We start from the raw sequence: 18,526 nt of genomic DNA, 5'->3' as shown, positions 1-18,526 counted from the left end.
CATTTTGTTTTATGTAATAGATATTATTTAGACCAAGTTCTAAACAGAAATTATTACTTTCAGGTGATTTCACCAGTTTGCCTATTATTTTTTGAACACCATCAGGTGGCTCATGTGTTGTCAAACTCAGACATATACTGCCTAAAAACCTGTTTGTTTCAGAAGTAGAAGCCAAGTGAAATACATTAGCAACTCAACTGAGCAAAAGTAAATAATATGCCCACTTTTATATTAAAGAACCAAAGCTTGTTATAAGATACTGACACTCACATGCCCTAAGAGATGCTCTGGCAAAATCTATCTATCACATGAGTGATTTTTGTTACCCTGAGCGTATCACTGCTTGGTATGAACTTCCATTTATCCATCTTCTTATCTTTCTGCATGTATGTGTCATCCTTCTTATTGCTTCCTGAAGGTATTTCCTTATTTATTTGAGTCTTTCATATGTGTAGATAACACATCTGGACAACAAAATAGACAGTATATGCCACGACTGAAAGAGTGCTTTTTTTATTTAAGCTACATTTCTGCTGACTGTAAATATTTAAATGCCAGTGTAGCAAACAAGAACTTTCCTAGACTAAAAATATTTTCATTTGAAATACATCACTATATTGCAACAAGTTAAACTTAAAAGAAAGAAAAAGTGCAAGCCTATTTGAAATACTGCAGCATAAGGTACATAATCACCTTTTTCTTTCTTCATCTGACACTGTTCTTCCTAAATGATTAAAACCAGTCTTTATTGCCTCTTATCTGACCTGTTGAAAAAAAATAAAAGTACATACAACAAAATTTTATGGAAAATATTTTGCTTTACTACAGTCCATGTATCACAAGCCTGTTTCATAATCCAAATATTCACATCTCAGATTTTCTGAGGAGGGGGTAAAACAGAGAAAAAGCTGCTGCTCTGTGAAGAGCAACTGATCTATTAAAGATCAACTTCACCATCCATATAATGAAACTAATGGCACCAGCTTTCCCAGAGACTTTCACGGGACAGAAGGAGATGCAGACACGACAGTTTATTTCTTCTTTTTTCAATAAGGCTGCATAGGTTATCTTCATGAAAATAAATGGTGACAAGTTAAGCCTTACACGACAACATAATATTCACGGATTATGTGACTTTTTAAGATATAAAAGACTGGAAGATTTTTTGCCACTCAACATTTTGCTTGTCCAGACTGATTGTTAATGAGTAACCACTGATTACTAGTCTTTGGAGCTGAAATGAAACATACATGTGCATGCTAAGGTATCGTGTGCTGGTTAGTGAATGATTGATGAGTGTCTTTGGATTTATGAAATGTTTTATCTAGAAATGTTTAATCCAGAAGCACAAGTATGTGGTTAAAGAAATAAAGTGTAGAAGAAATGTGTTTAAAGAAGAGCACTGTGAAGTTCCACAAACACTGATATAGAAATTATGACTGGGTACTTTTGTTACCTTATTTATACCATATAATTCACTTTTGAGGGATTTGGGATTCTTTGAAGGTATCAACTTGCAAAAAGAGTCCTCTGTACTTCTGATGTGCTTTAAATATCTCCTGCATTATTTTTAAATGATATTAACCTATGTCAAGAAGAAAACACAATTAAGAAATGGTACTGTAATGGGGATATCTTAAAATACTTTAAACAACACATAGATGAGATTCACTACACATAGTGCATTATTAAGCAGAAAAATAAAGAACATTCCATGAAGCAGATTTCATACTTTAATCTTTTCGTGTCAAGCTGTTCAGAAAAGAAAAAAATATATATATACAAGAAAACAACATTTGACAGATAAAGGATGCATCTAGAGAGAAAAAGCATGGTTTCTTCAGTGGTTAATTTTATTTTATTTAATTTTCATTACAAAAGTAGTACAATATACATATGGAAAAATAGTCATGGACTCAGAACTGATCTCACTAAAGCAGTAAAACTAGTTTAGATCTTTGAAGTGATGACTCTGTGTTTTATCTTGGCAAACACCAAGATAACAGAAAATTCACATTTCTTCTCACCACAAAATGTAAGACAGTGATATCTGTAAAGTATTAAAATAGTGGGACAAAGTTCATGCTCATCTCATCAACACTATTGGAACTGTACAACTTTGAACTACTCAGGAAAAAAAAGTTTGTAGCTATGGCTTCATCAACACATCGTTATTTCTTCTTTTTTTTCTTTTCGTTACATTAGATATCAGCTTGATCAATCACTGATAAGATATCCTTTATAATAAAGACCAAGTCTAGTATGCACTCAAATACACTAACAGTTCTGAAGACTACAGTAAGCAGAAAGGTCAGGGGGCAAGGATGCTTAATTTGGTTTGGGTAAAGTTTTCTATTTTTACTTATTATCGAATCCATGGGAGGCAAAGCAGGGGAATATACAAATCAACACAAAGAAACAAAATTTGCAAAAGAACTTCTTTGAATATTTCTCTTCTTAGAAGTAACTTTACATACTGTCATAGACCAGAATTTTGTTATACTTGGCTCTGCATAATGCAGACAAAACATGCTGAGAATACCAAATAATAGTAAGCTGGCTATGGCAATACACATAGTCTTACTGAGCTCAAACAATTCAGTAAGTCCTTTTTTTGAAACAAACCACTCAAATGTTGTGGTTTAACCCAGCAGGCAGCTAAGCCCCACACAGCCTGTCTTCCACACCCTCTCTCCCTCCCCTCACACTGGGATGGGGAAGAGAATCAGGAAAAAAAAATGTAGCAGAACTGGAGGGTTTAGGTGAAAAACTAGGAGAGCAGCTCTGAAATTAATACCTCCTATTTTGTCATGTTGCCCATGATGTCAGAAGCAGGCAGTGGTATGGTAGTAGAAGTTGAACCTTCTGACCTATAAAGACAAAAAGACTTTTGCATCCTCTTTGGTGAAGAAAACTTCATAGTCAGAGGTAAATATTTTCCTGCTCTTAGAGCTCCTGAATATGGAGTTTCCACAAGCAATGACTGCATCCTGTGATGATCTCACTAGCCCCATTTCATGACCATTTCCTACATACAGATTTTGGTAAACAAATAAGTACAAACCATTTTTGTAGACATGGAACGCCTAGAGAGGTGTTAGTCAGACAGTAAATCCTATTGTGCATTTCAGATTGATTTATTTACACTAATAACAAAAGTTTAATTTCAGCATTAACATCAGTTAGTGTGTAGTCTATCTTTGATTTAATCATGATTATGAAGCTACACTGTGTCTTCCATCTCCACATTTAGAGGAGAGCAATAACAATGAAGAGGAGGGAATTTAAAATTTGTATCTCCTTTGGGATAATTAACACTTTTTGCCTCTAAAAACAGTGTTTCCTTTCACATACTCTCTACTTCTCTCATTTGTATATATATAATATCTATGGGTCTGAAAAATACTTTTTCCTAAAGGTCATCCTGGAAGCCTTACACATTTTTAGTGCTGTAGAAGATTATCAGGAAGTATGTATTAAAATCACAGTGGAGAAGAACTGCAAAATGAATTGGACTTTTCAAAAGAATTGGATTAGACAAAGCTAGATTAGAAAGAATTCTTGACGTTACTTTATAAAACTGAAGAATCACTATCTGTTTTCTTAGATAGTCACCTTCTTTTTGGAAGAACAATTGTATACAGCTCAGTAAAGCTTCTTAGGGCATTTCTTATTTTCTACTACTAAATTTATCTTTTCCTTACTGATAGGGAGCTGAGAGAATCAGAAACCCTGCAATAAAGACGAAGGGATAGAAATAGCTTTAAGGAAATAATTCATACATGACTCAGCTCAAATGACCACATAAAAGAAAAATAAATTACACTTTGTTTCTTAATAAGGAATGGAGATTCAGTTAATACTCTTGAAAGTAATATCTCTATTCATTTACTTTCAGGACAGCAAAGAAAAAGGTATTGCTAGCTTAAAAGCAGTGACTCAGACTTTATTGAATAAACCTGCTGTAGAAAAATCTATACACATAAGAATCGTTTCCATGGGTAGGAAACTGCTGTAAATAACGATGTACATAAGTATAATCAACTTCATACAGCTTCATAGACAGGCTTATAAATATCACTAAAAATCCATAATAGCTATTTGGTGTTATTGTTTCTCATGGCCTCTTTTAAAAAGAAGGGTTTTTTTTATTTGGTTTGGTTTTAATTTGATTTTTTTTTTCCTCAGAGGTGAAGCTAACGCAAGCTTAATGAGAAGGACTAATGCAAACTCAGCAAGGACCAGATGAAGTCAGGAAGTAGAAAAGATACATTCACAAACACAGATCACACCATATGCTACATGAGTTATCAAGTGAGACATTGTATATAATAGACTGTACAAATAACTGAAACTTTCTATGCATATTAAACTTGTCTGCTTAATACAACTCCAATTCACTCATAAATTTCCACATTTCTCCATCACTTACTCAACTACACTGGCTCAAGATGTGCTTGGCCCTTTTGGCTGTCCAGGGCTCACTGCTGATTTTTGTTCAACTTTCATCACTCAGAACCCCCAGATCTCTTCCCTTGGAGCTGCTCTCCAGCCTCTCATACTCATTCTGTACACATACCCAGAGTCCAGGAGAGCCATTTTCATTGACCAGTTAGCAGTGCTGTGCCTAACACAACTGGTAAAAAGAAACACTGTTACTTTTAGCTATATCGTTTGCATATCCAGCAGTAATGAAGAAAAAGAAGTGAGTCACAGGTAATACTGGACATAAAAGCTTAACCACTGATGTCAATAGTCATTCCCAAAGTGTGGATAAGGTCTTCTCAGATAGCTGCAGGTAGAATCTGATACAGACACAATTATTTTTACAGTAGTTCCTTGAATAATGAATAATTCTTTTTCTGGTTACTCAGTGTCGTTTTGTAACTGAGAGAGTATGACAGTAACATTTCAATTACTGTGAAGATAATCACAGTTTTATCACAGCTTTAAGCTAATAGGGACTACTTCATCTCCCATGGAGATATGATATATCAGTAATGCATACCTCACAGGGACATGATTTTTTGAATGAGTAAGAGTAATGTGAACTCTGTTTTGTTTGTTTGTTTGTTTGTTTGTTTGTTTTCTGTTCACAGTTTGTAAAAATGACCCACTTCAATATTTCTACAGGCTTCTAAAATCTAATATGCTTCACTGCTTGTTTACTTTCCCAAATGGAAGACCTAAAAAAAAAAAAAAAAAAGGTAAATTCAAGAAATTCACAGAATTTGTCCATTGTTCTCCATAAATATATCCGTATTTATAACACACATCATCCTAAATCATATGCATTACTTAGTCTTTGTTGGGGTATATGGCTAAACTGTCTTAAGCAGAATGCTAATCGCGGAGGAACCATTAACATCAATACTCTGGTAGTTGACATCTATTCAGTAATAGGTTAAAAAAAACAACTATGGATTTAAAAATTATGTAGATGAAGAAATAGAATACCATAATTTCAGCTGAAATTAAGTAATTTTTAAGGTAAAAAGCACAACAGTCTTCCATTGTGGAACAGTAGTTTCAATTTTTGTATTTGACCTCCCTGATAACATTCAAGAGCACAAGACTTGTGCAGGGCCAAAAAAAAAAAAAAGTGCCTATAGCTTATACCTTCTACTTGCAAAGGAAGCATGCAATCACATCTAGCTGAAATGATTAGCAATAAGTGCTCTTCTTGCATTATCCTGTTGCAGGATATGCTACCTTTTGCTGGCAGATAAAGCATGCAGATGTGGATAAACACCCTGAAACAGTGCTTCTTTTATTTCCTGTAAAGTCTTCAGATAGCAGAAACTAAAATAATCTACCTAAGAAAGACTTAATACTCAATTTGGGAAAATAGGTAAAGAGAAACCAATGTAAGTATAAAATAAAAATTACCTTTCGGAGTAATTTGTTGTGAAATCTGATTTATGACTATGGAAGAAAAAAGTATTGCTAAATATATTAATAAACAAATTCTGTTTTACCTGGTGTTATAGCTGCTCTCAACCAAGAGAACCTCCTAGATATTTCAGAAGGTAATGATGTTACTATGTCTACAATTAAACAGAAATTAAATACATATTCAACATTTTGCATCTAAGCCCAGCAAAATCTGTTCCCAAGCCATTCTTATCTTAGCTTCCAGTTAATTTATACATAAGAAAGGAAAAGATGCAGATCTTCACTTTTTATAGCCCTACCAGTGAAAATCTAGGATCAAAGCCCTCTAAAAAAAATTAAATTAGGCCAAATAAATGTTTTGGTTACTTCTCTGCAAGTGAAACTGTGCACACATTAAAAGTAGTGGCATTTCAGAGATCCAAAATAAGAAACATATGTTTGAATTCAGATTACATACAAGACTTCATCATAAAATCTGTATATAGCTTAAAACAAGAAGACATACAAATGTAAAATATATATGTCAATATTCATACATATGCAAATAAGAAAACAGTATTTTTTACATCATAGCTGAGCTCAAGGTAAGAATACCTCTAAAGTCCTACAGTTTCCTATTTCATCTCTGCATTAGTTCACTCATAGAAATAATGAGCAGATGATCAGTAATGGATGGAAAAGCTGGACACCCATTATGACCGCTTTAAAAACTGCAGACCAAAAACTTGCTCACTTCTTTACTACAGTGCCATCTACCAAATATCTAATATGAACATTTTACCATGCCTGATTCTGATGTAGATAATTTGACTAAAGACTTAAATTCACAGGAGGCCCAGTTCTATATAATAAAACAAATGTACTGTGGAACTCAATGATATACAGGAACTTGCAATGCTGCTCCCTCTGGCAGTAAGCCTATTATGCCTATTTTTTTTTTTATTTTTTTTTAATTTTGCAATTGTGTTTTCCCCACATAGCACAAGATATAGAGGAAGACAACCCTAATGTGACAGTCATGTACTTTGATATTAGACAAAGAATACTAAAACATTTTTTATTTAATTATTAACAAAATATATGTCTAATGAGAATATTTTAAGGACCAGATGTGAGCAGAACAAATTATTTTTACAATAACATTAAAAAAAAAAAAAGCACTGAAAGCAAATGAAAGCAAATGTGATGTACAAAAAGCTCTTTCAAGAAGGACAAATGCTGATTATTTCCATATTCAATAATGCCAGATCATGTAGTTTTTCTAATGATACTCCCTCCCTCCTCTTCATTTTATTCCCTAACATGTTGAAAATATTCCCAGCCTCTAAGAGTTAGTTACAAAGGCACATTTGGCAGACACACCATCTTTGATAGCATTATTTTTAATCCGCTTCTGTAACCCAAGAGAATCTTTCAATAAAGAGATTAAAGTATTGAAATTTTATTCTCTACATTCAAGAGGACAGTGGCTGACCCTGATGACTAATTGAAAGCTAGATTTCATTGCATTATAGTGGACATTAATTAGACCAGTTGGAACAATTTTCCAGCAATGTAACATTCAAAAAAAAATAAAAAACAAAAAAACCACAACCAACACTTCAATACATAGAAAAAAGATAGGAGGACAGAGAAAAGGACAAAGCAAAGGAAAAATGACTGCCAAATATAAACAGAAATGAAGTGGGAGTTCATAAAAGAATTAGGTTAAAAAATAAAGAGGATTATAATTTAATTAAATTGGTTTGTGATGTAGTTATCAGATTTTTTTTTTTTTTTTTGCTGTTTTGAGATAACAGGCTATTTCATCAAGAACAAGAGTTGTTTACATAGATGCTGTAAAATTATATCTTCATGCAGACAATAATTTTACTTTCAGCATTAACTATCATCCTCACACCTGAAGTATGCTCTTCTAAGAAGTGCCTTTTCACATAAACTGAAAATCTCTATCCGAAATTAGGTCAAATGTTTGCCCCATGAGGCTGTGTAAATAATTTATACTGCTTTCATGAGATACTGTAAGATCTGTGTGTGATAGCAGTACTGATATTTACCCACAGTATGGTAACAATTTTAGTCAGACATCTGTCCTACATCTCAAGTACTGCTTCAATGTGCATGAATGTGGGTTTCTTTTTTTTTCTTTTTTTTTTTTTTTTTTTGTCAGAGGACATCATCTAGCTCAAAAAAGAAAAAAAAAATCACATTTACAGTTTCTCCATTATCCTTTTTTTTTCCTATTTTTCTTCTTCTTCTTTTTTTTTTTTTAAATCAACCCTACATTTCATGTGTCATCCATATAATAATTTGGGGGAACTTGTTCCTTTTAAGATTGCTCCCACTTAATTACTGAAGCAAGAGAGTACAAATTGGATGTAAATCATGCTAAAACTACACTGTAATACTCCCTGTGAAACCCTAGCAGCACATACCAGCAATGTGCACTTCGCAGCCCAGAAAGCCAAGTGTATCCTTGGCTGCATCAAAAGAAGAATGGCCAGCAGGCTAATGGAAGTGATCCTGCCCCTCTACACTGCACTGATGAGGCCTCACCTGGAGTACTGTGTTGAGATGTATAGTTCTCAGTACAGGAGAAACATGGACCCAATAGAGCACATCCAGAGGAAGGCCACAAAAATGACCCAAGGGATGGAAAACCTTTCCTACAAGGACAGGCAGAGGGCCTGAGCTGGGGCTGTACAGTCTGGAGAAGAGGGGGCTCCAGGGAGACCCGAGAGCAGCCTTTCAGCATCTAAAGGGAGGCTGTAAGAAAGAAGGCAACAGACTCTTCAGCAGAGTCTGCTGTGATAGGACAAGGGGAAATGGTTTCAAACAAAAAGAGGGGAGATTTAGATTGGATATAAGGCAAAAAGGATTTTTTACGACGAAGGTGGTGAGGCACATGAACAGGTTGCCCAGGGATATGGTGGATGTCCTGTCCTGGGAGATGCTCAGGGTTAGGCTGGATGGGGATCTGAGGAACCTGATCTAGCTGCGCATGTCCATTTTCATTGTAGGGGAGTTGGGCTAGATAACATTTTAGGGTCCCTTCCAACTAAAACGATTCTATGATTCTATGAATGTTTGTTTCTAACAGATCAATAGGCTGACTTCGTTAGATAGCCACACAATTGCTAGAGCTGACACAGGCACACACAAGGCTGAGCGAGATTTTAAGCAGCAATCCATGAATATCTCATCATATGTCAATCATGACACAGCAGAGTGAAGGGCAAAGCTTCTTCTATGCATTACATGGTGAAAACATTCTGCTATTTTTTTTTAGGCTTTTTATTCCCTGGGAATGAGGAAAAGACTTCACAATCATCATGTGCTGATGAATTCAGTACTTCTTTTATAAACTGACCTTTGAAAATACTAACCAAAACTTAATTTTAAATTACTTGAAAATTTTCAGTAAATACAAGCAATTCTATAATACAAATCATCTAGTTGCATCATTTTGTTTCTTCAATGGTATATAATGGCTAAGACGTCTATGATTAACTGAAGCACCCACATACTTGAATCAAAATAGGTGAAGAGAGATGAGTACCTAACATCTCAGTAATTTTCAGCAGTAACCAAAGAGAGGCAAAAGCACAGCAGTACATCTATTCTAGTTTTTTGATTGATTTTAAGTGTGTGGGTACACCAATCCTGCATAACATCTTTCCACTTTGGACATTTGATGTGGCCCTTTCACATGATTTTTTTTTTTTTTTTTAGATTTCTGATATAATGTGACTTTATTGAGCAAGTGTTGTAGGCACACTTTTGAAATTCTTAAGACAACACATTTTAATCCTTTCAAGCTAACTTTAAAAGTGTTTCAAACAAACACACAAGAAAAAAAATTAAGCAGTCCTTAAATCAAAAAATGCAAAAAAAAAAAAAAAATCCTTTTTGGTTATATACATGCTAAAATAGAAACACATATCCTTTAAAAATATGAAAAATATTCCATCAATTTTCTTCATAATTCAAACTGTGGGCACTGAAAATTCAAATGAAACTTAATTAATTATTATCTTAAAACTTCAGTAGACTAGTTCTCATTTATATTAAAAAAAAAATTATCAAAAGAAAACACTTTCCAGTGAAAGTCATTTTGTTGTTGTTGTTGTTTGTTTGTTTGCTTGCTTCTCTTGACAGAAAACAATCATATTCTGCTATCATTAAGCGGAACAAGTGGCCTTTTCAACAGAAAGGACACATGGAACTTGTCATGAAATACCAGTACTGAATTAAAATACCCATACTAATAAAGACTTATTTTAAATGATCAAAAAACAGTCTTCCACATTTTTTAATTTTACAGGATGTCAGTGGGCAACAAATGGAAGTCAAGACATATAGAGAAAATGGAACAACACAAAAACATGGATATAAATTCTCACATCTAAGCATTTCTTGTGATCTATTCGGCAGAAAAGAGGAGGTGATAATCTTAACATAGGTAAAATTTGTCAGTATATTAGAGAAAAAGAAGAGAAAATAAAAAAATCTGCCCATTCTGCTCACATAGCCCAGGGAGATACTGGCCACTTTTGCTAGCTGAGGAGTAACTTGTTGCCACTAGGCCCCAGAGCTAACTTGACAGGGCCAGTCCACATATATTAGTCCCCAGCCCATACCATTGCAGGGGCTTCTCCTTCCCTCGAGTACTTGGCATTTGAAATTGCTTGGTTTCACAAGGTTCATTCATTCAGTCTGTTCAGGACCTTCTGTATGGCACTGGTTTGATGTCATCCTTAAATTTGGCAGGGGTATTTCCTACTTCTTCCTGAAGAAAAATATTAAAAGTATTAAACAGGACATCTTCCAAGAGAGATCCCATCAGTGCTCCAACATTCTACTAACCTCCAAGGTCAGTAACTACAAAGCGCCAGCCACCAACTATAGCCACCAACTCTATAGTCAGCTATAGAGTTGACAACCCAGCCAGTTTTTCTCACATTCTATATTACCTGCCTCCAGATTGTTGCTTCCTAATACACACAAAGTATGCCGTGAGAGACCAAGTAGCCTCATTAAAATCAAAGTAAACAACTTTTAAGATCTTATCCTTCACATTTTGAAAATTTGTGTCTTAATCTTTTTTTTTTTGAGGGGGGGGGGGGGGTGGGGAGAAGGTGCAGGAGAAATAGTTACATATTTGTTTACTTATTAAACTCAAATTTGGCTCTAATTTTATCTATATATCTTTATTTCTTTTACAAGATAAACACTTTCCTAATTATAGACACATTCTTGAAGTGAAGAAATAAAATTCAGTTTAGTTTTTTACATGCCAGTGATTGCATTGTCGCTCAACCTTTTCAGCCTGAAATTCTTTTAAAGCTGGAATTAAATCTAGCATTATTAGTAAGAGTGATCTTTTTATCTTCTCACATGTTAAACCTCATTCTTGTACCCTACAAGTATTGATGCTGACAGTCTGCTACAGCATCTCTGTATGTTAGTCTTGTAGTTTTCAATGCAACTACTGCTTTAAGCATAAAACTACAATTTTTCTTTCTTTTTTTTTAAACATATATTAATCCTAGCAAAATAATTCTTTATTTATGCTGTGATAAAAGAAAAAAATATACAAGAAAAACTGGCCAGCGTGTTCTGACAACATTTCAAATTAATTATTTTTCTATATATATTCTGACTGAATGTTTTGAACAAACCACATCTTAAGAATCCAAAGGGATGACTGTTTAGGCAATGATAGCTCATCTCTATAAAAGCTTGCAGTACATGAAGATGTATCTATAAAATCCTTTTCAAATTAACAGCACTCTGTAAGAATATGTGGAATAAGAGTGCTCTTTTAGGGACATATGGTGAAAGAAGCATAAACTAAACATACAAAAGGGAGGTCATTGGGAGGGATATGAAGAGCATGGAAATGATTGTTTTATTTTTAATGAAGATTATCTAAAAACTTCACCAAAACAGGATAATAAAGAAAGGGAAGGAGATAAATATATAAAACCTGATCTGTTTTATTTTATCAAAAAACACCAAACAGCCATGAACATACAAGCAATGAAAAATACACCCACTATGCATATTAAATATGACATCTCTCAATGTGTTCATTCATTTAATTTAATAGAAATGTCATGATTTCATAGAAAAATATGACATCTACATCTCCTAGCATTGTACGGCCAAAGGTAACAAGTAAATTGACGGCTTAGCTGATTAAATTAAGTCTGTTTGAACACTGACATTGAACAATATTCAACTACTATCCATCCCAAATAAAAGGAATGATTTTTCTCTTGACATAGCCCCCAACACAGGCTTTTCTTTCAGATGCACTCAAACACAGAGGAATACACCAGAGAGAGCAAGAGTAATCAAGGAATATCTCCAAGCACTGCAAGAAAAAGGTTTCTCTCATCCAAAAAACAAAAAATGAACAAACAAAAAAACATTTAGGAACAGGAAAAGAAAAAAATTAATATATATAATATAAAGGATACAAAATTTTAATGTCATTACCTTAAAAATACATTTGGTATATTTTCTGGCATCTGATCATAGTCAACCCCCAGAGAAATCACAGTATTACCTGAATTTGCCATACTTAAAAGTATTTTCTTCTTATTCTGAGCTCTCTCACAGAGAAGTTGGAGAAGTAATGAGACACAGTAGATGGAGAAAAAAAAATACACTGTAAGAAAAAAGAGAAAAAAAAAAACAAAAAACCCCAGAAATGAGTAAGTTTTCAGTGCTACCAATATGTCTACTATTTTCAGACTCCTCCTCTCAGTTAATGTTTCCACTAGGTCTGATCTGTTCTGGATGACAGGAAGTGCAAGTGTCTGAGAGCATTTATTTTTCATATTAAACACCATATTAACTGCATTAATCAAACACATCAAAATAAGAAGTAGGAGGTGGAAGAGAGAATGTTTTTACAGCTAAGGAAACCTTGAAGTATTTTGTCCTCTGGCCTTACACCCTTCTGCCTCATCATCTGTTATCTCACTGACAGCCTCTTTGAATCATCACTCTTAGTAGCCTCCTATTTGAATGCCCTTCTCTCATTAGGCAGCAAACTGTTTCTCTCTTTGTCAAACTCTAATGGTAAAACAGCCTTTTTTCAGGCTCTTAAAATAAGCTTTTGCAATTAAATGACATGGATTTAAATGTCTAGGGAAATTTCTAGCCTTAGCTTCCTTCACATAAATATGATAAAAACAATTTAAACAATTTTTTCCCTTTTCTTTGAGATCTCAAATATCTTTCCTTTATAACAGAAGAGTTCAATTGTATTGCGGAGTGTGTTCTCTGCCTTTGACATTTAGCAGAATGAATGACTGATAACAGCATTATTTAGGTAGCAGATTAATCTCTACGTAGATTCAAGAGTAGAAAGAAAGAAGAATTCAAACTCTGTGTCCCCATACCTGAAGTACTATAAATTAGAAATGTCAAAAATGTAATTAATCAACCCACATGCACTGAATTTTTTTTTTCTTAAAAGTACTACCAGAAAGGTAAAGAACTCTTCAACATCAAACCATATCCAATTATACCATTTGTATTTAAAAAAATATGTGACATTCCTCATTATCTTTGAGAAATATCCTGCAATTAAAAGAAGAAATTATAAAGAATGTGGGATTCATCACATGCATCCTAGGTAACACAGGAAATACAGAACATATAATGATGACAGTATCCAAAATGTGCTTGGCCAATTTAAAGCAATTCCACATTATAGGATTTTTAATTTGTCACAGGAAAAAGCACATTTAACAATATCAAAAAACTGCAAGAAAAGTAAGAACTTTTACTTACTTTTGAAAGAGCTGAAGACACTTCTATAGACTATGTTCGTGTATCAAAACTGCTGAGACAAAGCAAAAAAAAACAACAAATAAAAAACAAAACAAAACAAACAAACAAAAAAGCAATAAATGTCCACACTAACACAGTGCTAATAATGTTCACATCCTACAAGCCAGCTACAGCCTACGAGGATAGGTAATGGTTGCCAAGTATGCTGCACAACATTCAAAAGCCAACCAAAATTATACACTAAATATATATTTCTGGGATATCTCTTCATGGGATGAATAAATATACTGAATACTTGAACTAGAGAAGGACAATGATCTTTCACATAAAATTGGTTACAAAAATTAGTCTGTTCATGATAGAAAGCTGGTAAAATAGTTGACTATTATACCATTCTACACAATATAGTTGCCTAATTTTTATCACAGTGTAGTACTGTAGAAAACAATCAAATTAATAGTAAAGAAAAAATAAAAATATGGAGAATTAAATGATTAAGTGAATTCAACCTTCTAATTAAGACTTTGGCAATAGAACATAACTAGAAACTAAATTTTTGTACTTTCTAGAATGAAAAGCAGACAAAAAGTGAATGCACTTATGTTCTTCAGATGCATCACTAAATACATTAGTATATTCTCATGCATAATCAACTTTTTCCTCACACACAAAGCTTGTCAAATATTTGCATACAATTCTGCCTAATAAGTTCTCCATAAATGAGCATGTGCTTGGTATGCGAGTTACTGTTTAAAACAAAAATCTGAAAGAACAGATTTACAAGGATATGAAAGTAGTCTGTGAGAACAGGAATACTGAATCATAGAACACTTATAATGATTCAGATTATCTAGATGGCATTGATAACACATTTCTAACTGTTGCTGTACAGATCCAAGGACGTTTCTGTTTGTCAGCTTCTCATACTATCCTGCCAGCACGGAGAAGGACACCAGGACCTGGGAAGGGACAGACTCGGACAGCTGTCCTAAACCAGACAAAGGAATATTCCATACCATATGGCATCATGTGAAAAAATGATAAAACTGAAGGGAGTTGGTCAGGGCAGGTTGCCACTGATCAGTGAATGGCTCGGGTGGAGACAGTGAGCAAACAGTTGCATGGTGTTCAGCTGCTTGCTGTGTTAAACCACAAAAGTTGGGAAAATACTGCCCACAGTTAATTCAGTTCCTGAGATGGACAGTATTCCCTGTCTGTGGAACTATTCAAAATTGGGTTTTTGTTCTAGATTTTTTTTTTTTTTTAATCATTCACACTGTGGATCTATGCATTATTTACTGCATATTATCCAAACACTATACTGAATACAGAATAATTAATTGTCATGGTGCTATCTGTGGCTTTGATACCACAATATTTGCCAGCACAATTCACATCTGAGAAAAAGATTTTCTGTGATTTCCTTTATCTAGCTTTAACTAAACAGGAGATGACATAAAGAAATGAATTTCTGAACATCTCTATAGTTAGCCTTACATAATTTTTAAAGTTCTCAACAATATGAGGCTTTTCATATTCATATCATTGTGCAGATCCTAAAATAGCTTAATTATTTCAGTCTCCAACCTCCATAAAGAGAAATGTGGAAGACTTTTCTGACAAGCTGCAGACATCTTGATCACTTAATTTGCCTACCATCATACAAGAAAATCTCAGCCACAGAATCTAGGCAACAATCCACCATCATAATCAAAAGAACTTCTCAAATTCACTTCATGACTTTTCTGAAAAGACTGAACAACACTTTCAAAGCAGTACCATTCCTCATTACAAGTTCTGGTTTATTTTCAGAGCACTACTTATTCAGAAACAGTATGAAACAGACTCAAAGGTAAACAAGTAATATGGCAGATCCCTGTTTTCAAGCTCTGTATTTGGTGTTAATTAATGTAGAGGACTAAGATAAAAAAAAAAATCCCACAACCAAAGCCCATATTCTGCTATACTACCTGCATGTTGTATATTGCAATGAATTGCTCCTTTCAGCTCCTTCTGACATTAATGCACAGATGTACATTGTTGGAACCTATGAAAGTCTTGCTTATTCTAACTGCGTTCACTGTCCATCATCACAAGTAGGTTCATCATTTATACTCATGCGTTCATGGAGGATGGTGACTTCTATTGCTCCACCAAGTACCATATAAAAGATTCTTTACAAAAGCAGTTTGTTTATTTAGCTAGAAGGAAACATTATCCACCATGACCAAATTTGTAAATTATGCCAACCATGAGAGTAACTCAAATGTACAATACCATTTTAAATGAAAAAACATAACCCTGAAGAAATAGCATAGCTACAAAAAAGACGATGTGAGGAACTACTGGTGTGAGGCTGTGAAATGGGTAATTTTAGTATCTGTATGTCTGATTGCTACACAACTGAATTTTCATAGATCACCAAGCAAAAATTGTTTCAATGAGTCACTCTTACTCAGAAAACCTATCCGTAACAAGAGCAGACACCTGAGACAATACTGTCTCACAGAGCTTGATGAACATATGCCCCTCTGAATCAGGTGATTTAGAAAACTGAGATTGCAGATGTACTATAAATAAATAGATGAAATTTCACATAAAGTGAAACATAACTTAGTTCTTTAATAAACCAGATAGCTTCTGAAATTTCCCATGAAAAAAAAAATATTTAATTCCACACATGCACATAAAAGTTGCAAATTTTTTTTTACTCTTTTCCACTGGAACCACAAGAACTACATCAGTTTTAATATAAAAATAATGCAATAAACCACCATAAATGAAAATATAACTGATCTCAGGCACTTAGAATCCACCACAATCCCATCAGGTTCTCAAAAAATCTTGTAGAGAAAATATTTTTTAAGGCTCAAAGTCCACAAATTTATGAAGCCTGCCTCTCCAGTAAATCTTTCTAAATCTTTGGTAAACCCTTTTTGAAAAGATTACAGATGGATAACTCTTTTACAAAATAGGATATGGCAAGCTGGAAGTAGAAAATTTCTGCTGCTGCTGCAACAGTAACATTAGTTACCTGGAGTGGACATGGAATCTCCTTTAGAGGTCTGATGATGAGGCTTAACATACATTTTCCATCAATTGCAGTCTATGCTTGATCCTCTCTGGAAACCATGAAATACAGTCAATTCTTGCCCACAGCCTTGCAGTTCTAAAATGAACAGGTATCTGAAGAGCTTTCACAGGAAAGTCACTTCAGCTTAAGCAAATACTTTAAATACTTTGAGTCAAGCTTACAAAAGTCAGTAGTAAATGCAGACTACATATTCACTCTATCTACTAACTTGAGTATAATCTGGAAGTAAATCAACTATACAATATAAAGTTCTCTTCAATCTGCTCAGTAAGAAGGAGCTAGTAAATGGACTAACAGTCTAAATATACAGGAAGGATAAAGTAGCTGTAGGAATATAGGATTCTTGATTCACACATGATGAGAAGACCACACGCAGAAATCAAAGATGAGATGTGTAATGCAAATATTTGAATGTATTTAGCTATCTGAGTTATTTCATAGAAATTGAATTTAAAAGCACTGAAATATGCTATATAAATAATATTTTAACTGAGCAGGAGAGATTTGATATATCATGCCAAAATGGTTAGGTAAGCTTTGAGAGAACGTGAGAAGAAAAAGTGAACTTGAGGTTGCAACTGTTTTTTTTTTTTTCCATGGTTATTTTTGTTGTAACAAGCTGAGAAGGCAATGTTTATTTCTGGTTTGTAAAAAAAATTCTAATCAGTGTTCAGAAAGTTTAGCATGAAACATAAATTGCACCTGCAAATGTGCAGATAATAAGATACAAAGGGCAGTTCCAAAAGCTCATTAGATACTTTCAGTAAGTAGGTAATTATTTATTTCAGTGTTTACAAGAGAGACGTTTAGTCCCAGAACAAGCTATTTCATTAAAAAGAGAGCTTCATCTGCTAAGTTATAGCAGTTTAGTACCCATCTTATACTGCAAACTTGAAATGCTTAAAGCCTGAAAATATAATAAATAAATTAAAATAGACTGTTGAATGCACAAGAAAAAGCATCAAGCACAAACATGAAATACACAGAAGTTTGTACAGTATTCAATCTACATCCAAACAGCTGAAAACCTTTAAAAGTCATCACAGTAATGACACAGCTGTACATTCTGTAAGCTGACTGCAAAAACTACAATACCCAAAAATGACTATACATAGATAAAGAGGAGAGAATGGTGAAAATGTAATTCTTTAGATGAAATTGATCAAAGAACGGGAAAATTTATATCTATCCCAGAAGGTTCGTAAAGAAAACAGCTGTATGAAAGCCTCCAAATGAACATTCTGAGTAGTCAAAATTAAGTATGCAGTTCTCAAAAGTTTAGCTGTATCCCTTGAATGTTTGCATTAACAACATCACCTAACACCTGGCTAAAAGAGTTCCAAAGCCAGCCTGGAGTAGTAGTGATGCTAGCAGCTGGGTTATGAGAAAACCAGCCAGATACGGCATAAGAAGGAAAAATAGAAACACCAGATGGCTAAATAATAACTCTAAGATTCTAAGAAAGTTATTCATTTTTTATTTAGTTAGTTATTTATTTAATCTTAATAATGCCTTAGAAAGATTGACCTGTCACAAACAGGGAGTGTGCAGTTAGGTGATGATTTACTACTAACATGAAACAAATACAACTTTTTTGTTTCATTTGTGAATTGAAACGACCAAAGAGATCAGACCCACAGCATCAGTCAGTCTGACCGTGCCCCTGCCATGCAGCGGGCTGGCACCATGGATCCACAGCTTTCTCTGGGAAACACAGAGGAGGACCAA

General features: G+C 34.1%; 1 long non-coding RNA gene across 1 annotated transcript; it reads right to left on the bottom strand.

The window, feature by feature from the left end:
* Positions 1-224: 224 nt before the first annotated feature.
* LOC107052682 lies at positions 225-16,913 on the bottom strand. Its single transcript, XR_005857403.1, has 7 exons — positions 16,739-16,913; positions 13,705-13,753; positions 12,470-12,571; positions 10,536-10,684; positions 5,979-6,047; positions 694-5,186; positions 225-464 (listed from the first exon to the last, which is right to left on the bottom strand). It is a non-coding gene; the product is annotated as an uncharacterized LOC107052682 (long non-coding RNA).
* Between the last annotated feature and the right edge of the window lie 1,613 nt (positions 16,914-18,526).

Source organism: Gallus gallus, chromosome 2 (assembly GCF_016699485.2).
Source record: "Gallus gallus isolate bGalGal1 chromosome 2, bGalGal1.mat.broiler.GRCg7b, whole genome shotgun sequence".
NCBI lineage: Eukaryota > Metazoa > Chordata > Aves > Galliformes > Phasianidae > Gallus > Gallus gallus.
The sequence above is the reverse complement of the archived record's forward strand: the minus strand, read 5'-3'. Positions and strand labels throughout refer to the sequence as shown.